This window comes from Macrotis lagotis, chromosome 1 (assembly GCF_037893015.1).
Source record: "Macrotis lagotis isolate mMagLag1 chromosome 1, bilby.v1.9.chrom.fasta, whole genome shotgun sequence".
Taxonomy (NCBI): Eukaryota; Metazoa; Chordata; class Mammalia; order Peramelemorphia; family Peramelidae; genus Macrotis; species Macrotis lagotis.
In genome coordinates, this window is record NC_133658.1 from 51,360,187 (window position 1) to 51,385,665 (window position 25,479).

The 25,479-nt window shown below is 34.9% G+C and overlaps 1 protein-coding gene across 4 annotated transcripts in view; it reads left to right on the forward strand.

Moving 5' to 3' along the window:
- ANKRD11 (ankyrin repeat domain containing 11) overlaps positions 1 to 25,479 on the forward strand; it is a 347,116-nt gene that overhangs the window by 232,887 nt on the left and 88,750 nt on the right. The gene's annotated exons all lie outside the window — the stretch shown is intronic.

Genomic DNA, 25,479 nt, shown 5'->3' on the forward strand with positions numbered 1-25,479 from the left:
TTAGGTTTTTGCAAGGCAAATGGGATTAAGTGGCTTGCCCAAGGCCACACAGCTAGGGTTCTTTATCCATTATCAATTAGTTTTTAGTCTGCCTTTCCATGGCCCTTCATTATACATGATTTTTATTGCATCATGATCTGAAAATTATGCATTTTATATTTCTGCCTTTCTGCATTTGATTGTGGGGATTTTATGCCCAGATACACAGTCAGTTTTTGTGTAGTTTTGTACTGCTGAAAAAAAGGTATATATTTTCATTCAGTTTTCTCCAGAGGTCTATCTTATCTAATGTTTCTATCATTTTATTCATCTCTTGAACTTCCTTCTTGTTTATTTTATTTTTATTCTTGTTTATTTTTATGATTTTATATATATCTATTTCTTAGAGAGGGAGGTTGAGTTCCCTGTGCCAATATAGTTTTGCTTTCTATGTCTTTCTGTAATTCATTAACTAATAAAATTTTTGATGTTATACCACTTCATACATACATGTTTAGTATTTAAATTGCTTTATTGTCTCTGGTACCTTTTAAAATGGTGTAGTTTCCTTCCTTATCAATTTAATGAGATTGATTTTTGCTTTTGCTTTGTCTGAGATAAGGATTGCTATCCCTTCTTTCTTCCCTTCAATAGAAGCATAATACCTTCTGTCTTTTACCTTTACTCTTTGTTTATTTCTCTGGTTTAAATGTATCTCTTATAAACAACATATTGTAGGATTCTAGTTTTCAATCCACTCTGCTATCCACTTCTGTTATAATTATTACCCTCCATCCTCTCTCCTCTCTGTATTTTCTTTCTCCTTCCTCACTAGTGTTTTGCTTCTGATTGCAGCCTCCATCAATTTGCCCCCACTTCCTTTTTTCCCCTCTTTACTTTCCCCCTTCTTCCTTCCCTTCCCTTCACCCCCTTTCCCTTCCTAATAATATCTGGAAAGGTAAGATAAATTTCTAAACCCAACTGATTGTTTGTGTTAATCCTACTCTTTGAACCAAATTTGATGACCATATTATTCAAGCCATGCTCATCCTCTCCTTTCTTTTCCTCTACTAAAATAGGTCTTTTGTGCCTCTTTATGTGATATAACTTACCCCATTCTGTCTCTTTCCTTTTTATCTCATTACAATTCCTTTTTTTAGTCTAAATTTTTTTAAATCATCCTATCAAAATCAATTTATGTCCATACCTTCAGCCTAAGTATATATAACCTCCAATAGAAGTACAGTTTCTAAAAGTTAGAAAATCCAATTCCCCTGTAGAATTGTAAGTAATTTAATTTTATTGAATAATCATCTTTTTCCGTTTACCTGTTTATGTTTCTCTTGAGTTTCTTATTTGAAGATTAAATTTTTTTTGCTCAGCTCTGGATTTTTCATTAGGAAAGTTTCAACATCATTTATTTCTTTAAATGTCTCATCTTTTTCCTTGAAGGAGTATGTTCAGTTTTGCTGAAATGTTGATTCTTGGTTGTATCCAAGCTCCTTTGCCCTCTAGAATATCATAATCCAGATTCTTTTTATCCTTTAATGTTGATGCTGTCAAGTCCAGCCTAATCCTGACTGTGATTCCTTAGTATTGAATTGCTTCTTTCTGACCCACCTGTAGGATTTTCTACTTGATCTGTTAATTGTGGAATTTGATTACAGTATTCCTTTGCATTTTCTTTTTTGGAATTTCAGGAGGTAATTGGTAGATTCTTTTAATGGCATTTTGCCCTCTGATTCTGAATTTCAGGGCAGTTTTCCTTAATGATTTCTTGGAAGATGTTGTCCAGTCTCTTTTTTGGTTCATGACTTTCAGATAGTTCAATAATTATTAAATTATCTCTCCTGGATCTATTTTTCAGGTCAGTTGGGCCACATAGCAGGGTAATTGTTGTTTGTCTGAGGCCGGATTTGGACCTGGGTGTTCCTGGCTCAAGGGCCAATGCTTTGTCCGCCTCACAGCCACCCCTACTATTATTACTATTTTATTTATTTTGGGTCTTTTGTTTTGTTTTGTTTTTTGCAGGGCAGTGGGGTCGGGGTGGCTTGCATGTCACAAGGCTGGGTGATTGTTGGGTGTATGGGGCTGTATGTTGGCTTGGGTGCTTGTGGCTCCAGGGCTGGTGCTCCGTCCATTGCCCCACCTGGCCATACTTAAAATTATAACTATTATTTTTTTATTTTAATTTTTTTCTCTCCCCTTTATCACTCAAGCAAGTCTATATTTATGGGGGGAGGGGTATTTTATTTACTCTTAAACAAGAATATTTTATTAATGTAAAAATTATTTGTACAAAATGAGAATAAATATTTAAAAAATTCTATGTAATTGGGAAAAATAAAATATTAAATTAAAAAATAAAAAAAAGGTGGGAGTTAGACAAAAAAAAAGAATAGCTTCCTGTAGTTGACTATTTTAGGGGGTCCATGGAAATAGGTATCTTTACCTTTCCCAGGCTGGAAGTACAGCAACCATATCCATGAATCTGATCCTACTGCTTGGCACAGATGATCTGACTTACTCCATTTCTAGATTTGTTTAATTTGCTCTTCTTTAAATTGTCTAATGACCACCACATCCTTCACAGTATTGCTGTCAGATTTAATATGGACACCTCATATTCCCCATCTGAAGGTATTTTCACTAGCCTCAGTAGCTATGGACCAATATCCCAAGCTTTTGTTTGCTTTTCAAAACCCTTCCCAGCCTAACCCCATCCTATTTTTCCACTCTCTTCATGTTGTTCCCTTATTTGACTTCTCTCCTGTTTCTCATGGTACATTCCATCTCCCATTTCTGTTTGCATTATTTTCCCTTTGGAACTGTTCTGTATAGAATAATGCCTTATTTTTCTTTAAACTGAAGACTGTCTTGATTCCCCTTTGCCCCTTTCTCTTCTCCTTGACTCTCCAACTACATGTTTATGTTGTATAAATTCAAGACACACCCACCTACACCCACACTCCCAATTCTGTATCCTTGAGCAACAGGATTGTTTTTTATCTTCCTCCCCCTTCCCCTCTCCCTCCTATCTTTCCCATCCTCCTTTTCCTTTTCTTATTTGATTTCTGCCCGCTCTACCTTCCATAGCCATGCACATAATAGACATTGAATAAATGCTTCAGTTTATTACATTCTGAACTTGATTTTCCCCCCTCTTATTTTGAATGTATGACTAACTAGTATTCTTCTTTTTTGCCTTTTTTTATTACCCACTGATTGTCCCCTGTCCCTTCCCTTTAACAAAAATGAATAACCAAACCAAAAAAATCAATACTTTGCCTAGAATGCAACATATCTCTTTGTTTCTGTACAACCACCACTTTGCCTCTGCAGTTACTATGCTGATTAGTCACTGTATTTCTGAGTTTCAATCTTGTTTAGTTTGTTTTCTTTTTTAATCTTATAGTCATCTTATGAATTTTGTCCTGATTTTTGTATTTTATTTTTCATTCTGAAAGATTTCCACCAATTTCTTTTGATTCTTTCATGTTTGTTTGCCCATATGATAGAGTATTTTTTCTCATTTTATTAATAGCATTATTTGTTTATGTACTATACTATTCAATGGGCACTTACACTTTGCTTTCAGTTCAACAACAAAAAAATACACATATTTTTGTCCTTTTCCTATCTTGGGATATATGCCTAAGCCCTTCCTGTTCTTTCTCACAGTGTCCTCTTGTGCATTTTCAGGCTCATAATTGAGCCTGATTATCTGAATAATTCTCATACATCTTCACTTTCTAGTTTTGACATATCCTCTCATTAGCTCTATCTGCAAAGCTTCTTTGAAAAATCACTTTGGACTTAGCTTTGATTAACCAAATATTGATATTCCTGGGTAAATGGGTATTTCCCTCTCTTTATGCTTCTGTTTTGACTAGTGAGTGTCATAATCTTTGAAAATCTGGACTGTCAGACATATTATTTCCTATTTTTCTAATGACTAGTCAGTTCTCTTCTCCCATCTATTATATTCAAAAAGCAACAGTGAAACAAAATAGCCCTGTTTTCCCAGGGTTTTGGCTGCTTCTCTTGAAGCTTCCTAGTTGGCTGCTTTTTGTTTTTGTTTTTTAATTCCCCTCTGAAGTAATCTGGAACTGAATTTCTAATGTGACATTCAACAACTGCTTTTGAGAAAGGAGATTTTCTGTTTCCAGTAAAGAATCTAGAATCTTCTTTTAAAGTGCAGCTGGGATGGCCCTTTCTTATTCAGTTAAATCTCAAAACTTTGTTCAGTTAGCTGGATATTCACTAGAATATGTCTGACTAGGTAAGAAGGGTTTATTTAGGATTAGAATATTGATTCTTTTTCAACTATTACATTCCCTGAAATGTAAAGAGATAAGGTAATTTTAATTTGATAGAACCATGCTGTAATGTTCACAAGCATATGCTTTTTGAAAAGTTAACAAAAGTTGATCATTAAAAAGTATTTTAATAGCTTAATTACTTTTTTTGGGGGGGGGTGTTTCGGTTTAAGTGGCTTGCCCAAGGCCCACACAGCTAGATAATTATTAAGTGTCTGAGCCCAGATTTGAACTCAGGTACTCCTGACTCCAGAGCCAGTGCTCTGTCCACTTCGCCACCTAGCCACCCTGCTTAATTACTTTCTTAATGGTGAGAAATTCCCTGTCTCAATGAAACTACTTTAGTCACTATTCATTCTGTAATGCCTTTTGTTCCTTTTCCATGAATTCTACCAGTTAAATGTACTTGGGGTTATATTGCTAGCTATTCAGATAATCTCTCGGAGTAAGAACAGGGTTTCTTTTCATTAGTTTTAGTTCTATCAGAAATTTTGAAAGAAGCATGTGTTTTGATTGGGTAGGGAAGTAGGTGATTTTTGAATAGGAAAATGAGGAAACAATGAAAAAAACTTGACCTTTAATAGCTTATATGGTGATAGAGAATTTTAGGAATAAAACTTAAAAGAAGACAATGCCTTTAAAACTTCTTTGATCAAAACTTCTCCTCTTACCCTGCCCCCAACCCTAACAAGAATTTGAAGGAGAGTTAAAGAAAAAGAGAAAAAAAAAGTTAACTGCCAGTCAAGTTCCTAGGTACATTTATTACTTGAATCTTAGGATTTCTCTGTTTCTTCTTTTTCACTTCATCTTCCTTCATCCCAATTCTTCTAGTTTTTGTTTGTTTGGGTTTTTTTTTTTTGTTTTTAGTTTTTGCAAGGGGATGGGGTTTAAGTGGCTTGCCCAAGGCCACACAATGAGCTAATTATTAAGTGTCTGAGGCCAGATTTGAATCCCTATTCTTATACTTTTCTTTGACCTTGGAGGAATTGTACTGTACTTCATAGTGACTGAAGGAGAAGGGTTTAGGGAATTTCTTCACAAACTGAACATATCCACATGCTCCTTGAAAACCTCTCTGCTCAGATTGTTGCAAGTCATTTTTAGGTATTTCCTTGGGCACTGATATTCATTTGCCTACTCTGGATTCACATTGCTAATATGTGTCAGAGAAAGTCCTTGAATCTGGATTATCAATACTCTTGAGCTCTCTCTCCTTCTCCATGTTGCCATTTCTTATGGTACAATAATATTCTATTAGGTTCTTATACCACTGTTAGCTTAGTCATTCACCATCTGTTGGACACATGGGTTATTTTAAGGTTTTGTTATTCTGCATAATGTTGTTATGAATATTTTTATGTATATAATTTGTTTTTTCCCCCTCTAGTCAGTAGATGGTGGCTTAGGATATAGAGTGAGGTACTTGGAGTCAGAAAGATTTGAGTTTGAATTCTTCCTCGGGGTTTTACTATTTTTGTGACCTTCGAGACGTCACTTAATTTTTCTCTTAAGTTTTCTCATCTATAAGATGAGGATATTGGACTCTGGGTCTCATGTCTCTCTGTCTCCCAATAAGTGATTTTTTAAAATGTTCTTTGGGTATGATCATAAAGAGAAAGAAAATATTCTCAAAATTCATAGGAACTACCAGACTTTTGCAAGCCAAAATTTCAGAAAGTATTCACTACTTCATCCTGTTTGTATGATGATTTAATTTAATTCAATATTCAGTCTGTGTCTCAATTCCTAGCTGAAATCGAGACCCAACATGTCATTTGATCTTAACATCCATTTTTGATTATGGTGCACCTTTTAAAGATAGCCATACATATTACATGTTTATATGACTAGTTTAATCTTGCTATGAAGAAATTGGGAAAAATCCAATATTTTCAGAAGCTTGTTAACTGGTACCAATTATGTATCATTGGAGTGTTTAATTTTGGGGAGAGAGGACATAATTGAAGTTAAGTGACTTGTCCAAAGTGAATGTCTGATTTAGGATTTGAACTCAGGTCCTTATTCCAAGGCCAATATTTTATTCACTGTGCCACCTAACTACCCAGATTGTTATATTAAAATGATAGTTTTAGCATTTTTACATTAGAAATATCTTTTTAAAGATAAAATTTCTTGCAAATGAATTGGCCAGCTTCAGAAAATGAGCTCTGCTTTACAGACATGGAGACACCAGACAGGAGAATTACTCGCCATCCCTAGGTGGCCCCAGCTTAGAGTTCTGGACCTGCTGACTGGAAGACCTGTCTTCAGACCCTGTCTCAGACTCTTAGCTGACAGGCGGATCCTGGGCAAATCATCCTGCCTCAGTTTTTCATTTTTAAACTGTAGGGGATATTCACCCTGAATCCCAGCGGGGGGGATTAGATGAAGGAACCTAGGTCAGAGTTTTGCAAACCTTAAAAGAATGATATAAATCCTAGATCTTATTGTTAATGTTCATATTTTATTTTACCATCTTAAAAATCTGTCTTCTGTAACTTTGCTACAATGTTTGTTCCTTAAGATCAAAGGCAGCATTTTATCCTTTGCAGGATTTTAACTTCAGCCTTCCTAATTTCACAGCTGGCACTCTTTCCATTGTAGCACTTGGGTGCCTCTAAAAATGAACCATGAACCATATTTGTCTTTGAAACATTAAGGAGATTATAGAAAGAATACCAGATTTGGAGTCTAAACATAGGCCTAAACCCTGACACTATTACTACATGTATGACCTTGGATAAATCACTTCCCTGTCTGAATTTTAGTCACCTCATCTTTAAATGGAGGGATCTGGGTTAACTAAATTTACGATATCATTGCTGCAAAATAGCAAGTGACTCTAAAGATTTATTTTATTTTTCAGAGAATAATTAAATAGTTTTTCCATTTAAAATATTCTTTTCTCCTTTTGAGTTTGGGGATCAGAATAGTAGTTGGTGTGTTTTTTTTTTATTGTTAGGTTTTTACAAGGCAAATGGGGTTAAGTAGCTTGACCAAGGCCACACAGCTAGGTAATTATTAAGTGTCTGAGTCCGCATTTGAACCCAGGTATTTCTGACTCCAAGGCCAGTGTTTTATCCACTATGCCACCTAGCCGCTCCTGAGAATAGTAGTTGGGAAGAAGTCTTGTAAGTATATCCATAGTCAAGGGAAGCAAATTCCCACATAGGCCAGATGGCATCTGTTAGTTCTATGGATTGACTCTCAGGTCTGGAGTCAGGAAGGTTCAAATTACATCAAGCACTTCTGAGTTGTATGGCATTGGACAGGTCATTTAACCTCTGTCTCTCCGTATTTCTGAATTGTAAAATGGGCCTAAGAGTAGCAACTCTAGAGCAGGGCTGTTGTGAGGATGTAACAAGATGGTATCTGTTTAAAAGAACTGAGAATGTAGGAAATCATCCACTGTGTAAATATTGATTCCCTTAGCCTCTCCTTCCTCAAGCAAACCACCTGCTTCTGTTGGTATCCTTAAGACTTTTGAAATGGTTTGTTTTTATAGAATTCTATACTTTATAAATTATTATTCTTTCGCTGGTAAATATAATCAGGTCATAGAAGTCATCTAATTTTCACTGAAACCAGGCCTTTAACTACTTGTTAGGGTATGATATTCTTGTGATATACTTAACTGCTAAGAAAAACATTATTATTCAGACCATGTGCAAAACATGTATTTCCCAATTTTCACCTTGAATCTGTCATTTCTCTGTCAAGAAGTAGATAGCATCATTGGTCCTCTTAAGTTGTGATAAGTCATTTCATTTGAGTTTTTAAGGCTTTCAGTATTGTTTTGCTTTTACAGTATTGTTGTGGGTATTCATTGTTCTCATGGTTCTGCTGATTTCAGTCTATCTGAATTCATCTGAGTCTTTTCAGGTTTCTCTGAAATGATCTTTTCTTTGCTTGCAGCTCATCAGTATCACATTCATTGGTCATAATTTGCTTAGTCACTTCTCATTTATTGAGCATCCTTAGGTTCCAGTAATTTGTTAGTACAAAATGTGCAAGTATAAATATTTGTTTAGATATTGATCCATTTTTTTCTCTCATCTCATTGGAATATAGGTCTAGCAGTGATACTATTGTGTCAAACTGCAGCATACCACATTTCCCCATATATAAGACATGCCATTTTCTGAAAAATTTGGGGTCTAAAAACTGGGAGGGTCTTATTTAGTGGTTATAGATTTTTTTATTTGCACTTCCCTTTTTTTTTTGCTTGTTGTCTTTGCTCTCATTTTTCGCATTAGTTACCAGTATATTAGGTTTTGTTTTGCCATGTTCTATTCAGAAGATTTTTGTCCAGTGCTGAATTCAAGTTCAAAGTGATGCAGTTTACAAAAGTGAATGGAAAATTGTGCTGCTCAGTTGATCCTCCTTCAACTGAGAAAACAACCCAAGAATGGCTGTGGGAAGAAGAAACCTTTCTCTTTCTCTCTCTCTCTCTCTTCCTCTCTCTTCCTGCCTCCCTGACTTACTTCATTATACTGACTTGATTCAGTCTTGGTATTTATTCTTGTATTCCTAACAAATTTGGTGGGGAAATATCTAGGAAGTGGAAAATGGATATATCAATCAATGAATTGAGTAAAAATCTTTTCTCATTTTGTCTCCTACTTTTTTATTTAATCTTTTGTATTCATTTGTAGAAATTTTGTTGCCACATTTGTCATTTTCAACAGCACAATATTTCATTCATGAATTGTACTTTGTTTGATTACTCCCATTTTAAATACATTTACTTTGCAATGAAATTTTTACTGTGACAAAAAGTGAAATGCATAATTATATTTTTATATGTATAGGGGTTTTCTTCTTATTAATGTCCCCCTTGGATATAAGACTAATTTCTGGGTCAAGGTATATGGACATTTTGTTAATTTATTTGCATAATTCGTTATTATTGCAATATGGTTTTACTAATTCCACAACTTCACCAACAATTCATTTGCTTTCTATTTCTTTCACCCCTCCACCAGTGACTATTTCCATTTTTCTTTGTCAATTTTTAGCATATGAGAAGAAACCTCAAGTTGTATTGATTTTCATTTCTCTCATTGATAGTGATTTAGAACATTCTCTAAATCTCTGATAATTTCAGTTCCCTGTACTAAAATATCTAATTGTTCTCCCACTGTTATGAATTAAGTCCAAGTTTGTTTGCCTTATTGGCATCCTTTATTCAATCTTTTTAAACTTTGTTAGTCAAACTGTATTATTCAGTCTTCCTTTGAACATACTTCATGTTTTCCTATTTCTCTGTCTCTTTGCATAGCATTCTCTTGCAGTTCCTATTTAAAAGGTAGACAAAATTTTGATTTTGTTAGATTTACAACTGATTTAATTCTGTGGACAAAAAGAACAATTCTTTTTTATATCCATTGTAAGGCTCTCTGGTAGAATGCCCCCAGGGATTTGTCCTTGGCTCTTCCTCTACCTAACATTTTTTATCAGTACTTGTCATTAAGCTACAGATTTATAATGATATCAAGATGAAAAGCTAATGTATTGCATGACAAGATCCAAAATACTCCCCAGGTTAGACTATTGGGCCAGTGATGAAATTTAGTAGGATAATTTTGAAGTTATGATAATTAGAATTTTAAAAACTAACATCTTCACTTGCACATTAGGAGATATATGTTACTTGCCAGCATTTTGTCTCCAAAAGATCAGGTTATTTGGGGGGCCAGGGGTGGGGAGAGGTGGGAGGATGGGAATGTAAATCTGGGTATGATAGGTCAGCAAGAAAACTTAACAGAAGAGAACCCTACTGAAGGAACTTTGCCTCCACTAATAAGACCATATCTATATGGTTGTGTTCTGAGCTGGTCATTGTCTTAGTATTTAAAGGGTAATGGTAAATCATATTGAAATGGATACAATTTAACTGGTCAAGGACTTTGAGTTAGCATCTTATTGGGATCATTTGAAAATATTTATGTTTAGCCTGAAGAGGAGTGGACATAGTAATTTCAGTTGTCTTCCTCATCTTTAAAAATGGCCTTCTTACTCTCAGAAAACAGACTATGATTAAAAGGCAGAATTCAAAAAGGAGGGCAATCAAATTGACCCTCCTCCTAAGCAAAAACCTTTCTGAAGTATCCCAAAATGCTGTGATCTTCCTCAGGAGTTTTTAAGTTTTTCCTCTCTGGAGGTCTTTCTTCAAGCAAAGATTTGATGAATATTTATTTACTGAATTTGTTGCAGTGTTGATTTGTTTGTTTGTATGTTTGTTTAACTATGTGTTAGATATAAGATTCTTTTGTTCCAGTGTTTCATATTGTTCCCTCTGGAACATTGCCTCTTTTGGTCTCTAACAACTGAAGCTTAATTTGCCTTGATTCTCAACTTCTTCATAAAACATTTCTGACCAGCATGATGTAACATCTCCTATTTTCAAAGTTACAAAGCACTTACATGATAGTTAGACAGTTTTATCTTTTTTTTTTTTTTTTTTTTTTTTTGGTTTTTGCAAGGCAAGTGGGGTTAAGTGGCTTGCCCAAGACCACATAGCTAGGTAATTATTAAATGTCTGAGACCGGATTTGAACCCAGGTACTCCTGACTCCAAGGCCGGTGCTTTATCCACTATGCCACCTAGCCATCCCTGTTTTATCTTTTCTTAGAGTGTTTTTATGTATTCATGCTTGCCTTATTTTTCCCACTGCAGTGTAAATTATTTGGAGTCAGGGAACTGGTTTTATTTCTTTCCATATTATATATAGGGTCCATGCCTTTATATTATAGTAAGTCTGCTTGATAAATATCTCATAGTGAGATGAATGGTTTCTGCATCTAATGAAACCCTACCTTGACTACTTGCCTTTTGATGATATTATCAATGGTCATGAAACTTTTTTCAGAATGATTTGATGCATGTTCGTGTGTGTGTGTGTGTGTGTGTGTGTGTGTGTGTGTGTGTGTGCGTGCGTGTGTAATTTTTATTTTATTCTATTTTTTTACTCTACCAGTCAGCTGCTGCACATTTAAGGACCTTATTTTTGGGCCAATCATTGTGCTAAATGCTGAGAATACAGATGAGAAGAAAATAGATAGAGGATGAGGACACCTAGAAGGAAAAGGAGAGCTATCAAGATAAGTTGAGAGGATATTTGCAAATTTGAAAAGTAGAATTGCAGACTGTAAAAAGACTACTTGAAATTGTGTTGTAAATCACTAATCCCAAGAGATACAAATGAAAACAACTCTGAAATTTCCCCTTAGGCCATCAAAATTAACAAAGATGACAGAATATGATAACTGTTGGAATGGGAATAGGAAACCAGGGCTATTGATGTACCAGTTTATAGGCAGAAAAGTTGATCCAGAATTCTGAATTTTGGTTTGACATTATGAAAGTGCCTACCATGTGCCAGATGCTAAGCTATGTGATGGGGACATAAATATTACGAAAAGGAGGAAAATCCCTCAAAGTTGTAGAATTCTAATTAGTTGAGATAATAGATAAAAGGGAACCTAAGAGCCAGAAAGATGGTGATGAGTATTGGAGAATTCCGAAATCAAGCTGGGTGAGGGGGAAAAGGAAGTCTATCCTAAGCCCTTCCTCAAAGTGGAGATTCTGGAGAGAACTCTACCATGGGAGATAGGTACCTCTGGGCAAAGAGGTGTTCCAGACTCAGGAGGTCACAGATACCTAGGGAAGGAAATTCCAGAATGAGATGTTAGTTGAGGCATTGGCAGAGAAATCTGGAGGTTCATAATCTGAATTGGGAGGGGAAAGTTGGACTGAACTGTCCAATCCTTTCACCCTTTTTTCCATCTTTTGGACATATACCCAGGAATGTCAGAGATGAAGAAAAAAGTCTGTTATATCTGAAAATATTCAGACCAGTACCTCTTGTTGATAGTAAAGTATCAGAAATAACATGGGTTACTACCATCAAGAGGAGGAAACTATAAAGTCTTAGATATATAAATATGAATTAATATTATAATACAATAAGAAATAACAAAATTAGGAATTCAGGTTGAAATATAGAGTGATTTATGAACTGATGCTGAGCAAAATAAAACAGAAGAGAATAAAGTATGCAATGACTACAACTATGGAAATGTGATTTCAGTAAATAGAGTAGTTGAAGAACCTGTGAATGTCTCAGGAAACTGATAATGCAGCATAGCTTTTCCCTTAGTACTAGGATAGAACATTATGTACATTAATATATATGTGATCTCTAATTCAGATGATTTTCCTCAATTGTCTTTTTTTTGTCACTAGGAAGCAGCTAATCTGCAGGGAGCATTGAGAAATAATTGTGATCTAAATACAAATAACCTCAATACTAATACTAATAAAATATGACTTTAGAGTACAGTTTATATATATATATATATATATATATATATATATATATATATATATATATATATAATTACCAAAGATGATTGGCACTTTTTGATTCATAAATTTTAAGACTATTAAGTAGAGTAGGAGGATAAGAATGAAAATTTATTCAAGTACACACACACACACGTATACATACATATATATATATATATATATATATATATATATATATATATATATTCTACATCTTAACATAAGCAGCAACAAGAAAAAGAAGCGACTAGGAACTTGACAAAACTTACTCATGAAAAGATGAACTTTTTGCCCACCTTTGTAGATTTTGATGAACTTATGTTTTGCATACAGGAAGATATTTCAATAGGAAATGATATATTCATACTTCACATTTATAGTATTTGAGGGTTAGAAATTGGGAAATTTATTCACAAAGAAGTTAAATGTAACCTTAACCCCTTATATGTCTAAGACAAGGGACTTTTTTAGGGGCAGCTTGGTGGCACAGTGGATAGAACACTGGCCCTGGGGTCAGGAGGAACTGAATTCAAAACCAGCCTCAGACACTTAATAATTACTTAGCTGTGTGATCTTGGGCAAGTCACTTAATTCCATTTTGCTTTTGTAAATTCTATGGACTTTATTTTTTGAATTTAAGTGTTACACTGAAAAGAGGTATTTAAGTTTTACAAGAAAAATAAAACAGTAAAAAAACAACCCAAGTCTAGATTTTTGAACCATTATCTTCCTGATTCCACACTAAGCCATTTTATCTAGTATGTTGGGCTTCCTCATTGTTGCATGGCTTAGTTAGAAGAGCCAGAAAATAGCTCATGGGAAGGGCAGTGTTTGGAATAGACTGGATTAGAGAGTGTTTTGTTAGGAAACTGAGATGGAATCATAATAGAATAATTTTCACAAAGATCTTCTTGTGATGTCTCACTGTGGCATCCTGCAACTCTTTATGGCTAGTCCACCTTCAACACCATATTTTCATTATTTATCTAACTATATTGGATCCTAGCATGATCTTAGTGATACACTCTTTTGCCATTTGCCCAAGAACTGACACAAGGCAATTTTCATTGTGAAAGAATTTTTGCCCTTGAGATGTAAGACATTTTTTAGTCATAGAAAAGGGTAAAAACCAAATATTAAATTGGAGGTGGGAGGGGAAAGGAAAATATGTGACAAGACTGCCCATACCAAGGAAATTGTAACTTTTTTTTTTGGCGAGGAAATGGGTTAAGTGACTTGCCCAAGGCCACATAGCAATTAAGTGTCTGAGGCAGGATTTGAACTCAGATATTCCTGACTCCAGGGTCGGTGCTCTATTCATTGTGCCACCTAGCCACCCCCAAATTATAACTTCTTGAAGCATTGAAATAAAATGTTATATTAATTATTTAAATTAAAATGTATATATTAATATTTTATAATGCTTACAATATATTCTCATTTCTAACTTAACTGAACTATTTGGAAACTTCTCTGAAATTGCTATTCTCTCCCTACCTTATTTAATTTTTCTATTTCATTCCCACTTTTCAACTTGCTTTTTGGATTTTTGAGGATGATATTCTTATTTTGTTTGCTTTTCATATTTGGCTCCTGAACATGTCACATATGATAGATGCTTAATAAATGTTTATTTATTTTTGAACATATTGTTATCATTTTAGATTTTAACTATCTCTGTCCTTTTAACCCTTTAAATTTTGCAGTGAGTTAGATGTGAAACATCTTGAAAATAGTACTTCTCCATATCTATCTATCTATCTATCTATCTATCTATCTATCTATAAAATGACTGTTTTATTCATAGGGATTAAGGGGGGAAAATTCATTGACTAAAATTTCTATTGTTACCAAATCAATAATATAATATTTAATTTTTTTTAAAAAACAATTTTCAATAGTTCTTCATCTTTCTGTCATGGAGTAGACCTCATTCATTATCAGTATTTTGAATAATTGTTCAATTTTTACAGTATTGGAATAACTTCATAGATTCTTCTATTTCTCAGTTTACTCTGTATCAGTTACTGCCAATATTCCTGTATTTCTTTTGAATTGATCTCTTCATTTGTTAATAGCTTCATTTTATTTATAAATGGTGACTTTTTAGCTATTCTCCAGTTAGTGGAAATTATCGCTTAGCTTCTAAATCTTAAATTTTGTTAATATTGAACCTTTTTTCTTTGAATTCTGTTGGTTATAATTCTTGTTTTGAAATTATTGAATTAAAGGTTCAGTTACTTAGTTCAGTTACTTCAGTAACTGAGAAAAATTCCAAATGTATTTCCAGAATGACTTTACCAAGTCATAGCTCCCAAAACAGGGCATCAGTGTGCCTGTTTTTCTGTAGTCCCTTCAATATTTGTGATCTTCTTTGTCAGCTTTATGGGTTTAATGTGTGAGTTTAGCATTGCTTTATTTTGCATCTCTATAATATTAATTTATTTGGAGCCCTTTTTTCATTTGACTGTCAGTAGCGTGGGTTTCTTTCATTGAGAACTGATTTCATCACCTTAGAGTTTCAGATAAAAAGTGCCCTTATACTTTTAAATTTTAATGTGTTTCTTTTATATGTTAGAAAGACCTTTTACAGATCAAATTGCTACAAAGATGTTTTCTGAATTAAAAATTTTTCTCTTAATCTTGAAGTAACCTAAGGATTTAAAAAAGTGAAGGTGAAAATGGAGGGCTTTTCAGCTTAGGAGACAGTTTGTGCCAAGACATAGATGTGGGAAGTGGAATGACATGAATGAGAAACAATAAATAGACCAGTCTGGCTGAAATGTTAGAGCACACATTGCAGGAAATAAGTTGCTTTCCTTCCCAACTCATGTGGTTATGTGGGGATTTCATCATACATATTGGTATTTTCTCCAAACACTGTAGCCTCATGGTTCCTTAAATTTGCTTATTTCAAATGACCTATTTATTCCTCCCTACTCCCTCATTTACATATAGGTTGTAATATCCTTGATATTGCTCTCACACATCACTGCACCATGTTCATGTTGCTGAACTCGGAAAAACCACTTATTTTATCACAGTCTTTTGTCATTTTACCTTTCCTATTATCTCAAACATTCTTTTTTTTATCATTTGTAGAGAATTCCCTCTTTTACCCTCCTTCTCACCTCATGTCACTCAGATGCATCCTACCATTATTGCTTCCTTCCCCTATGACACATAAAGAACCCTCTGCTTATACAAGCTATCCCATTCAATCCCATCTTCTTCATCTGATTGCTCCCTCCATATTCCTTACTTTCTCACTTCTCTTTAATTTTTTTCTGTCTATTGGCTTCTTCTCTTTTGCATAAAACAGCCCCATGTCTCCTACATCATGAAAAAACCCATCCCTGGCATCCCAAGGAGAACTGTCCCCTAGTTCTCCTTTTTTGTGGGTAAGCTCCTTGAGAAGGCATTCACAATCAGGATTTTGACATCCTTTCCTCTCACTTTCTTCCTTTAGGGTTTTGACCTCTCCTCATTATTTCACTGAAACTGCTCTCTCCAAAATTACCACTGATCTCATAGTTGCCAGATCTAATGGCCCCTTTTCAGTCCTCACTCTTCTTGATTTCTCTGCAGCTGGCACTGTGAATCATGCAGTTTTCCTTCATTCTCTATTTTCTCTTGACCTTTGTGTCACTGATCTCTGATGGTTTTCTTAATGCTTGTCTGACTGCTCCTGTCTCCTTTGCTTAAATATTCATCTAAGTCACTCCTGCTAACTCCTTCTATACTAGTTCATTTGTGATCTCATCAATTCTTATTGATTCATTTATCATCCCTATAATAGTGATTTTCAGATCTATTTATTTAGCCCTAAATCTTTTTCCTATCCACCATATTTACCTCTTCAATTTTACTTTTTTTTATTAGATATCTATAATTGGAAATCTCATAGACACCTTAAACTGAACAAGTCCATAACTAAGGTTATCATAATTTCCCTTTATCCCTCTCCCTGTCCCCCAGTCACCACACCCTCCTATCCACTCTAGGATCAATATAAAGTTCTCTGATTAACCCTCATAGTCCAGCAAAAAACTGACCATGTGTTCTCTAGTCCAGTGACCCTGCCTTTCTTGCACAAGATTATTCTAACTCTTGGGGCAGCTAGGTGGCGTAGTGGATAAAGCACCGGCCTTGGAGTCAGGAGTACCTGGGTTCAAATCTGGTCTCAGACACTTAATAATTACCTAGCTGTGTGGCCTTGGGCAAGCCACTTAACTCCATTTGCCTTGCAAAAAAAGCCCTAAAAAAAAAGATATTCTAATTCTTGGTGGTATGCATTTTTTTCTAGCTCTTTTCCTCCCCCTCCCCCATTTCATTCTAATGCCATCTAAAATCCCATCTCCTAGGAGAACCACTTTCTTATCTTTTCTTATGGTGCTATCTTTCCCTCCTTCTGTTGATCATCACATTTTATTTGCTGTGCATTCCTCCTCTCTGATATAACACTTTGTCTGCCATGGTAGATTGTGACCTCCTTTAGGAGGGGGACCTGTTTTTTTCCTTTTCTCTGTGCCTGGAATTTATTGACTAGAGTTGTAGGGTAAGCCTGGAGCAGATTGTTAAGAACTTTGTACCTTTTTTTTTTAAAGATTTTATTTGAATTTTACAATTTTTCTCCCAATCTTATTTCCCTGCCCCCCACCCCCACCCCTCACCCCCATGGAAAGCAATCTGTGAGTCTTTATTTTGTTTCCATGTTGTACTTTGATACAAATTGAGTGTGATGAGAGAGAAATCACATCCTTAAGAAACAAAAAGTGTAAGAGATAACAAGATCAGACAATAGGATATCTTTTTTTCCCCCCCTAAATTAAAGGGAATAGTCCTTGAACTTTGTTCAAACTCCAGGGCCCTTTCTCTGGATACAGATGGTATTCTCCATTATAGACAGCCCAAAATTGTCCCTGATTGTTACACTGATGGAACCAGCAATTCCATCAAGGTTGAACATTACCCCCATGTTGCTGTTAGGGTGTGCAGTGTTCTTCTGGTTCTGCTCATCTCACTCAGCATCAGAAGAACTGTGTACCTTAAGCCACTACTAAAGGCATCCAACTGGGAGCCTCTGGAAAGGGTTTAAAAGGAGAAATAAGGAATTTTTTTAATAGACTATTTATTTTGAGATGCCTTTAGAACATAGAGTTTTAATTATCCATTAATCAGTTGGTGTTTTGGGAGTGGAATGCAGAAGAGAATTATGGATATATAAATGTCAGTCGTTTGAATATTGATAATCCTAGTTATATCTAGTATTTACAGGGAATGTTAAAATTTACAAGACATTTTTCTTACGATAACATATTTATTTGTTCCTCACAACAACCCTGTTAAACAGATACTGTGATTAGCCCCATTTAATAGATGGAAACAAAAGTGACTGAGAACCTCACTGATTTGTTAAGGACTGGACAACCAGTAGTTATTTGAGGCAAGATTTGAACTTGAATCCCACTGACACCAAGTCCAGTGCTTCATCTGCTAGGGCACTTAGTAGTCCTTCACAGCTCTCACTTATATTTGAAGTTGAGATCTGATGAGAATATGGAAAATGAGAGTATTGAGAAATAAGGTGCACAGAACAGAAGCCATCTATAGGAAAGAAGACTAAGGAAAAGAATTCCATTGTGGCCTCAGATACCCAACAGCTGTGTGACTGACCTTCATGTTTGTTTCACGGGGTCACAATGAGTCAGGCACAACTGAACAAAAGGGGGAAAACGGTAATATTTTAAAATGGATAGGGATTCGGTAGGAGTAAGGAGTCATGAATAACACTCACATTTCAATCCTGACTATAGTAGATTGTGGTCCCCTTAACAATAATGAGAAGAATCTGATTTCAGGGGCGGCTAGGTGGCGTAGTGGATAAAGCACCGGCCCTGGAGTCAGGAGTACCTGGATTCAAATCCGGTCTCAGACACTTAATAATTACCTAGCTGTGTGGCCTTGGGCAAGCCACTTAACCCCGTTTGCCTTGCAAAAACCTTTAAAAAAAAAGACTTGATTTCAGGCTATCTTATAGGCATATATTGATGAAATAATGTTGTCCACTAGAGACAATAGAGCTAAATGTAGAGATCTGAAGATCCTCTTTATAGATAAGTTTAAATCCATGCAGGAGTCTGCTGGTTGGTAATGCCAGATGATACAGAGAGATCAAATACTTGAACTTGGAGAGGAGATAACAAAACATACCTTTCCCTCTCTTGCCAGGAAGAAGGGGAAGCTATTAGGACAAAATATTGTATGCAGTATCATATAAAGTTCATTTCTATATTAGGTGTTCTGTAGCAGATGTTTTTGCCTAATTTGTTGCAAGGGGATGGTTCAAATTTAGTAACAAGAAAAAAGTCTGCAATGTAAGAACAAAAGACAGCAATTTTTTTTTTTTGATAATTGAGTACTGGAGACAGATCTGATATATTTGTCAAATTTGGTCATCACTTTTTATTCAGTTACATAGTAGCTCACTATAGTTCATAAGTATTATATAGAATTCATTTTGTTACTTCTATGTTTGATGATTATAAAACCAAAATCTTTTCCATTCACTTTTATAATCATTGCCATGGTAACTGATAGCACTTACATACTCCACTGTTAAGCTCCTAGCTAGTGAGATTCAAGTACCAACTAACAATAACAATTCTGCATAAAAAATTCCTTTATTTATTCAGCCTTTAAGCATGAAAGTTTCTCCATTTTTGCCTCTTTAATACTATAGCTTAAGCTTTAGTTAGAAGGATAGAGAAGACTAAATCATTTTTGTTCTACATCGTAGACATTTGGGGAAGGGAATCCTTGGTTAATTCTACATGCTATACTTATATTATTAAAAAAAGAACAAGCCAGCCTTTCAGAAATCAAGTTGGTTTAGATCTAGATTTCATGACTGTCCTGTATATTCTTTACATTTCCTCTTATTCAGAGGATCTGCTCAGTATGTTACAGACCTTCCCCTCTTTCACCTCTTATCTTTCTCCTATTTGCCCAGTTCATCTTTTTCTTTTAAATTGTATTTCCTTATTCTATATTCCTATTTTTATACATATCCTTTTTTGCAGCTTGTCACCCTTACCTTCCTTTGTGGTTCCATATCCTTCCCTGTGCTTTTCCCATTCTGTTTGCTAAAGACAAGTATATTTTGTTTTGTTCAGTTATGTATCTACATCCTAAAATACTGACCTTAATTAATTTCATTAATTAATAAAAACTAATTTTCAGTGATATTTGAATTGGTTTCTTTTAAATTTTTATTTAAAATTTTATTTAAGGCAATGGGGGTAATTGACCTGCCCAAGGTTACACAGCTAGGTAATTACTAAGTGTCTGAGGTCACATTCGAACTCAGGTCCTCCCGACTTATGGGCCATTGCTCTATCCACTAGCTTCCCCAATATTTGTATTATTAAAGGAAATTTGTAATATACTACAGGCATTTAAGCCAACTCTTGTACCTTTTAGAGTAAGCACCAGCTTATTGCCAGTTTTTTTTTAATCTACTTACAAATAATTGATCCATAATTGCGAGAGATGATATGGTATGCATATTTGTAATCATATGTATTTGTGTACTGTGTGTGTGTGTGTATATACTCATTGGTAAACTCTTGAGCAGGCTTTGTTAACCTTTTTGTGTGCAGTGGTCTTCTTTTCCAGTTTAGTGAAGTCTGTGAACTCTTGTGGAATGTTTAAAATATATAAAATAGGGGCAGCTAGGTGGCTCAGTGGATAAAGCACCAGCCCTGGAATCAGGAGTACCTGAGTTCAGATCTGGTCTCAGACACTTAATAATTACCTAGCTGTGTAGTCTTGGGTAAGCCGCTTAACCCCATTTGCCTGGGGCCTGGAAACTAAATATATAAATAAACAGTTAAGGTGACTAAGAACCTATGCTTTAGATAGGAATGACTTCTATATGTATAAACTTAATTTTGCCCATTATTTGAGGATTTTTCAAAATTAAGGCTTATAACTTAGATTTTGAAAAGTTCCATATTGAATAATAGTTATATATGTATCTATCTCTCTTTTGACATAATCCCAGTCCTTATTTCTTTTGTTTACCTTGTTCTAATGTTAAAAGTGAACTAAACATTTGCCCACAATCATTTCACTTACTGTTAAGAGCTATTTTTGTGTATTTAGAAAATTTATATATTTATGTGGTTTTTAATGGAATATTTTAGAAAAGTTTATTTGTGAATGTGCAGAATTTTTCCTGGTGATAAAGGAATATGGATAGGATAATCTTTGTAACAACAACAACAACAACAATAATAATAATAATAATAATAATAATAAAATGGCTGATATTTTGTATAGTGCTTCCTTTGAGCCTGGCATGAACGCTTTACAATTATTAGCTCATTTGATCCCCACAGTATCCCTGTTTTAAAACGAAGAGACTAAAGCTAACAGATTCATTCTACAGACAATAACCTACCTAGCTGTTAGAATCAAATTCTCTGTTTTCTAGTTTAAATGTGGCAATTTACTCTCTTAGAAGTGATGTTTCTCAAAGAATCTTCTAGTTAATCCCAACACGAAGTTTTACCAAAATAAAATGTAAATAAAAAATATAATTTTAGCGGTTTATTTTTAATTTTTTTCCAAGGGTTTTACTTTTCTCTTTAAAAATTTAATTTCATTAAAAATTCTTTTGGATGGGGTCAACAAAGGAAAACCTTTGCTACATTATCTTATTTGAGAGTAGGTATTTTGTGATACATTAAAATCATTCTTACTTCCCTAGCTACTTTCTAATATTTAAAAACATAAATTTGAATATATCAGAGTCATTAAGTTTGACTTTAATGGTAATATTTTTATAAATATATCCAAATAAATGTTGCCCCCTCACAATGTTCTTTCAGAGCCATTGCCAGGGCAGGCCCTTTCTCAAATATAGGTAGATGGAGGAGAAAGATACAGAATTTTTCCTTCCTCTGCCCCTCCAGATGGATCATTACAATAGGAAATGTTATTAGATGAGGTAGGGAACAGGGAACATCAAGTGTTGCAAAGTCTTAGCATCCCTTGTCCTGGGGAGAGAAGCACAATTCTTTACTTTCCTTGATGCTACTTGGTTTTTCTTGTAAATCCTCCATCAATTGAGTATAGTTGTGATAAGTTCGAAAGTCTTGTGACATTGCAACTTCAGATGGGGATGGAAGGATCTAGTGCATTGTTTGAATCTTGTGACACCTTGGCTAGGGAAAAGGGAATGATGTTTGTCCTTCATTTTTGAAGATCAGGGAAGTGATATCATGACAACCACATGAACTGGATTTGAGTAAGGGGAGCTTTGCTGAGTCACCAGCCTCACTTTCTATTCCAGACTCAGCTGGGGTCCAGTGGCCAGATGGGAATCAGGACATTTGGAGATGGTCCTAGATGTGAAGCATTTAGGGTTAAGTGAATTACCCAAGGTCACACAGCTAGGAAGAGTTGGGTGACTGAAGCTGGAATTGAACTCCCATCTTCCTGAATCCAAGACCAGTGCTGTACCCACTGCATCACCTAGCTGCCCTGGGAAAAGGGAATAATCTCATCTTAATTACAAAGGGTAACGTACCCATAGGGGTTAGAGGACTAATATTCCTTGTTGGGATCAGAATATAGCTTCAACATTTTTGAGTCCTGCTTGTTCCACTTTACTAATGGCTATTAGCCTTGAGAGGTTGTTATTAATCCTAGTAATGGTAAAATTTTTATAAATATATCCAAATAAATGTCCACTGTACTTCTCCTGGAGGGTTTTCTTCTACATCTGTAGCACATTCTTTTTTATTCCTAGATAGTCTAAAATCTTGTCAAATCTCTGCTCTTTTGCTCTTATTCTTATGTTTAAAAATCCAAAAGTATTTTAAATCCATAGTGATAAATGTGTGTCTCTGGACAACTTACTTAATTTTTTTTTTGCCTCAGTTTACATCATCCATAAAATGAACTGGAGAAAGAAATGACAAACCACTCTGTTATCTTTGCCAAGAAAACCCCAAATGAAGCCACAAAGCTTTGGAAATGACTGAAAAACAATTGAAAAACAACAAAAGGCCTCTTCCATTTCTAAATAGGATATAGGGGCCTCCTTAATGAGACAGAGAGAAAAGGAAAATTTACAATTAAACCAATATCCTTTTTTGTCAAATCAGAACAGTAACTCAAGTGAAATATTCATTTTATTGTGCCATTGTGAAGATGAAATTGGGAGAGCTGCTTTGCAAATTATTTAGTGGGACACAAATAGGATTTATATATGTGACCAAAAAAAAAACCATGTTCTATATATATATATAGTAGTAGAAGCTAGAACCTTAATGTTGTAACTGTAAAACATTATTGCTCTTCTCTATCTACTCTGTGGCTGACCTTTCTCACTTACATTCTCCTAGTAATCATGGAAGCTTGAGGAAGATTACAAGTTGGACATGACCGCAAAACAACTTAACAATAAGATGAATATGATATGTATCCCAGCTGGGGATTATATATTTTTTAAATTAGCCTATATCAATGTATGTAGCTATTTCACTTTCTGTGGAAACAAAAAGCTATTCTGGGAGGCTTTTGAGGTTTAATAACCCTCTTTGAATGAATGGATGGACTATCCAAGTTGTTGGACCAGAGAGTATTCATTTTGGATATTTAAATTCTATTTTATTTGTTTATTAAAACAGTGTTTTACAGTGATACTCAGTCTGCCGATTAGTCATCTGACATTTTTAAGTGTATGTCCCAGGCTTTGTGCTAACTAGAAATAAAGATCCTTAAAAAAAAAAAGCAAACCTATCCCTTCTCTACAGCACCCCACAAAATAATGGGAGAAATAATATATAAAAAGATGTACAAGAAAATTGGTATATTCTCTGATGGAAGATACTGAGATTAATGAGCACTGGGAAAGGCTGAGATTTGAAGTAGTCCAGGAGATAGCCAATAAAGAGATGAGGAGGCGTATTTTTGGGAGAAACAGTAAGAAGGTCAGTATCTCAAGGGAAAAAGGTGCAAAAAAAACTTGAAAAGCAGGAAGAGTCAAGATAATGATGGGATTTAAAATCTAAACAGGATTTTATATATGATCCTAGAGGCAGTAGGGAGTTACTGGAGTTGATTGGATTGAACTCTAGCAGATGGAGGAGGAGAATGATTAGCCTGTGTAGTGAATCACCTTGTCATTAGAAGTATCATCTGCATGTGGGAGTGGGGGGCTCTGGCCATTTCTCAGCTCTCTTTCACCTCTAGGGGCTTCCTCAGATCCCAGCCTACCATGCCCTTTATGGTTTCTCTCCTTTAATTATACAGTACAATCCTTGAGAGTGTGATTTAAATTCCTATCATTTGCCATAGAACAAGCCATAGTTTGGGATTTGTTCCACAAGTGCAGCAAGTTTCAGAGCGTGACTACAGAAAAAGTTTTGCCTTCGGCTAGAGTCAGGATAGCTGGTCTGGATTTAGCAAATTCCTAGAAAGAAAATAGTTGTTCCTAAAAATATTTATTGGTATGTCTGCTATGATAGTACTTTCCCAACTCCATTTCCTTAAGGTGCTTTCAAGAGAGCCAGGACAATGAGCTGCAATCCGGCATCGCTTGACTTTTCATTCTTGTCCTTGAGTGTACATAGAAGTTTTCCAAAACATATATAACATGTGAATTAAATATTTAGTTGCAAACATGAAGGAAATATCTCATCTGCAAAATTGCACTTTAACCTGCAAAATGGTTGAATTTATAGATATACATGGACTTGCTCTTGCTTAAATTTCTCTCATATCAGCACAAGCTCATTATCAAAGATCTAGTATTTGAATACTTGGCAACAACCATAAGTAGTACCAAAATATTAAGTGTCGACTATCTTTTTTGATTATCAAAGATTAACAGAGAACAACTGGGTTGACATTTATAGTCGTTACTTAAAAGGGCAACTGACAGTTTGGGAAGTCAAAATTTGAAAAATATTCTTTAAAAGTTATTGGTGGGGTGGCTAGGTGTGGCAGTGGATAAAGCACCAGCCCTGGAGTCAGGAGTACCTGGGTTCAAATCCAGTCTCAGACACTTAACAATTACCTAGCTGTGTGTCCTTGGGCAAGCCACTTAACCCCATTTGCCTTGTAAAAACCTAAAAAAAAAGTTATTGTTATTTTAAAATTAATTTTCTATAAATTTATCACCATTATATTTTCACATAATCTCACATCATGTAATTCATTTAAATTAGTATAATGTGTGTTTTTAGATATATGCACACACACATATATATAGATAAATAGATAGATATACATATATACATATGTATACGTTTTTGGTTGATTTACTTATTCCTTACTTCCATTTTTTCAGTATTATCTTTTTACCTGGATGTAAAATCTGACTCCCACCATAATCAACCAAAATGCAAATATAACATTATAGATCATTTTTTTCTTAGGAAACTGAGGCCTCTTAGAGGCTAGGTGCCTTGTCCAAAGTTACACTGACAGAGAACTGACATGAAGTTCCTCACATGTGCAGGATATTGTGCTGAGCACTTGGGACAGTGATCCCCTATAATGAAGGGTTCACAGCCTCCTGACAGCTAATCTCTCCTTATTTCCTGGTCAGTGGTATTTCTTCTGTAAGAAGCCTAGGACATTTTGTAAAAGGTAATATAGGAATTGTTATTAAGTTTTATAACTATTTACTCTTTAAGATGTTTTCTCTGTGTCCAGAATTCAGAGGCAACTAATAGAGTGATAGACCTGGAATCAGAAAGAACTGAGTTCATATCCAGCCTCAGACACTTCCCAGCTTTGTGACCCTGTTTGCCTC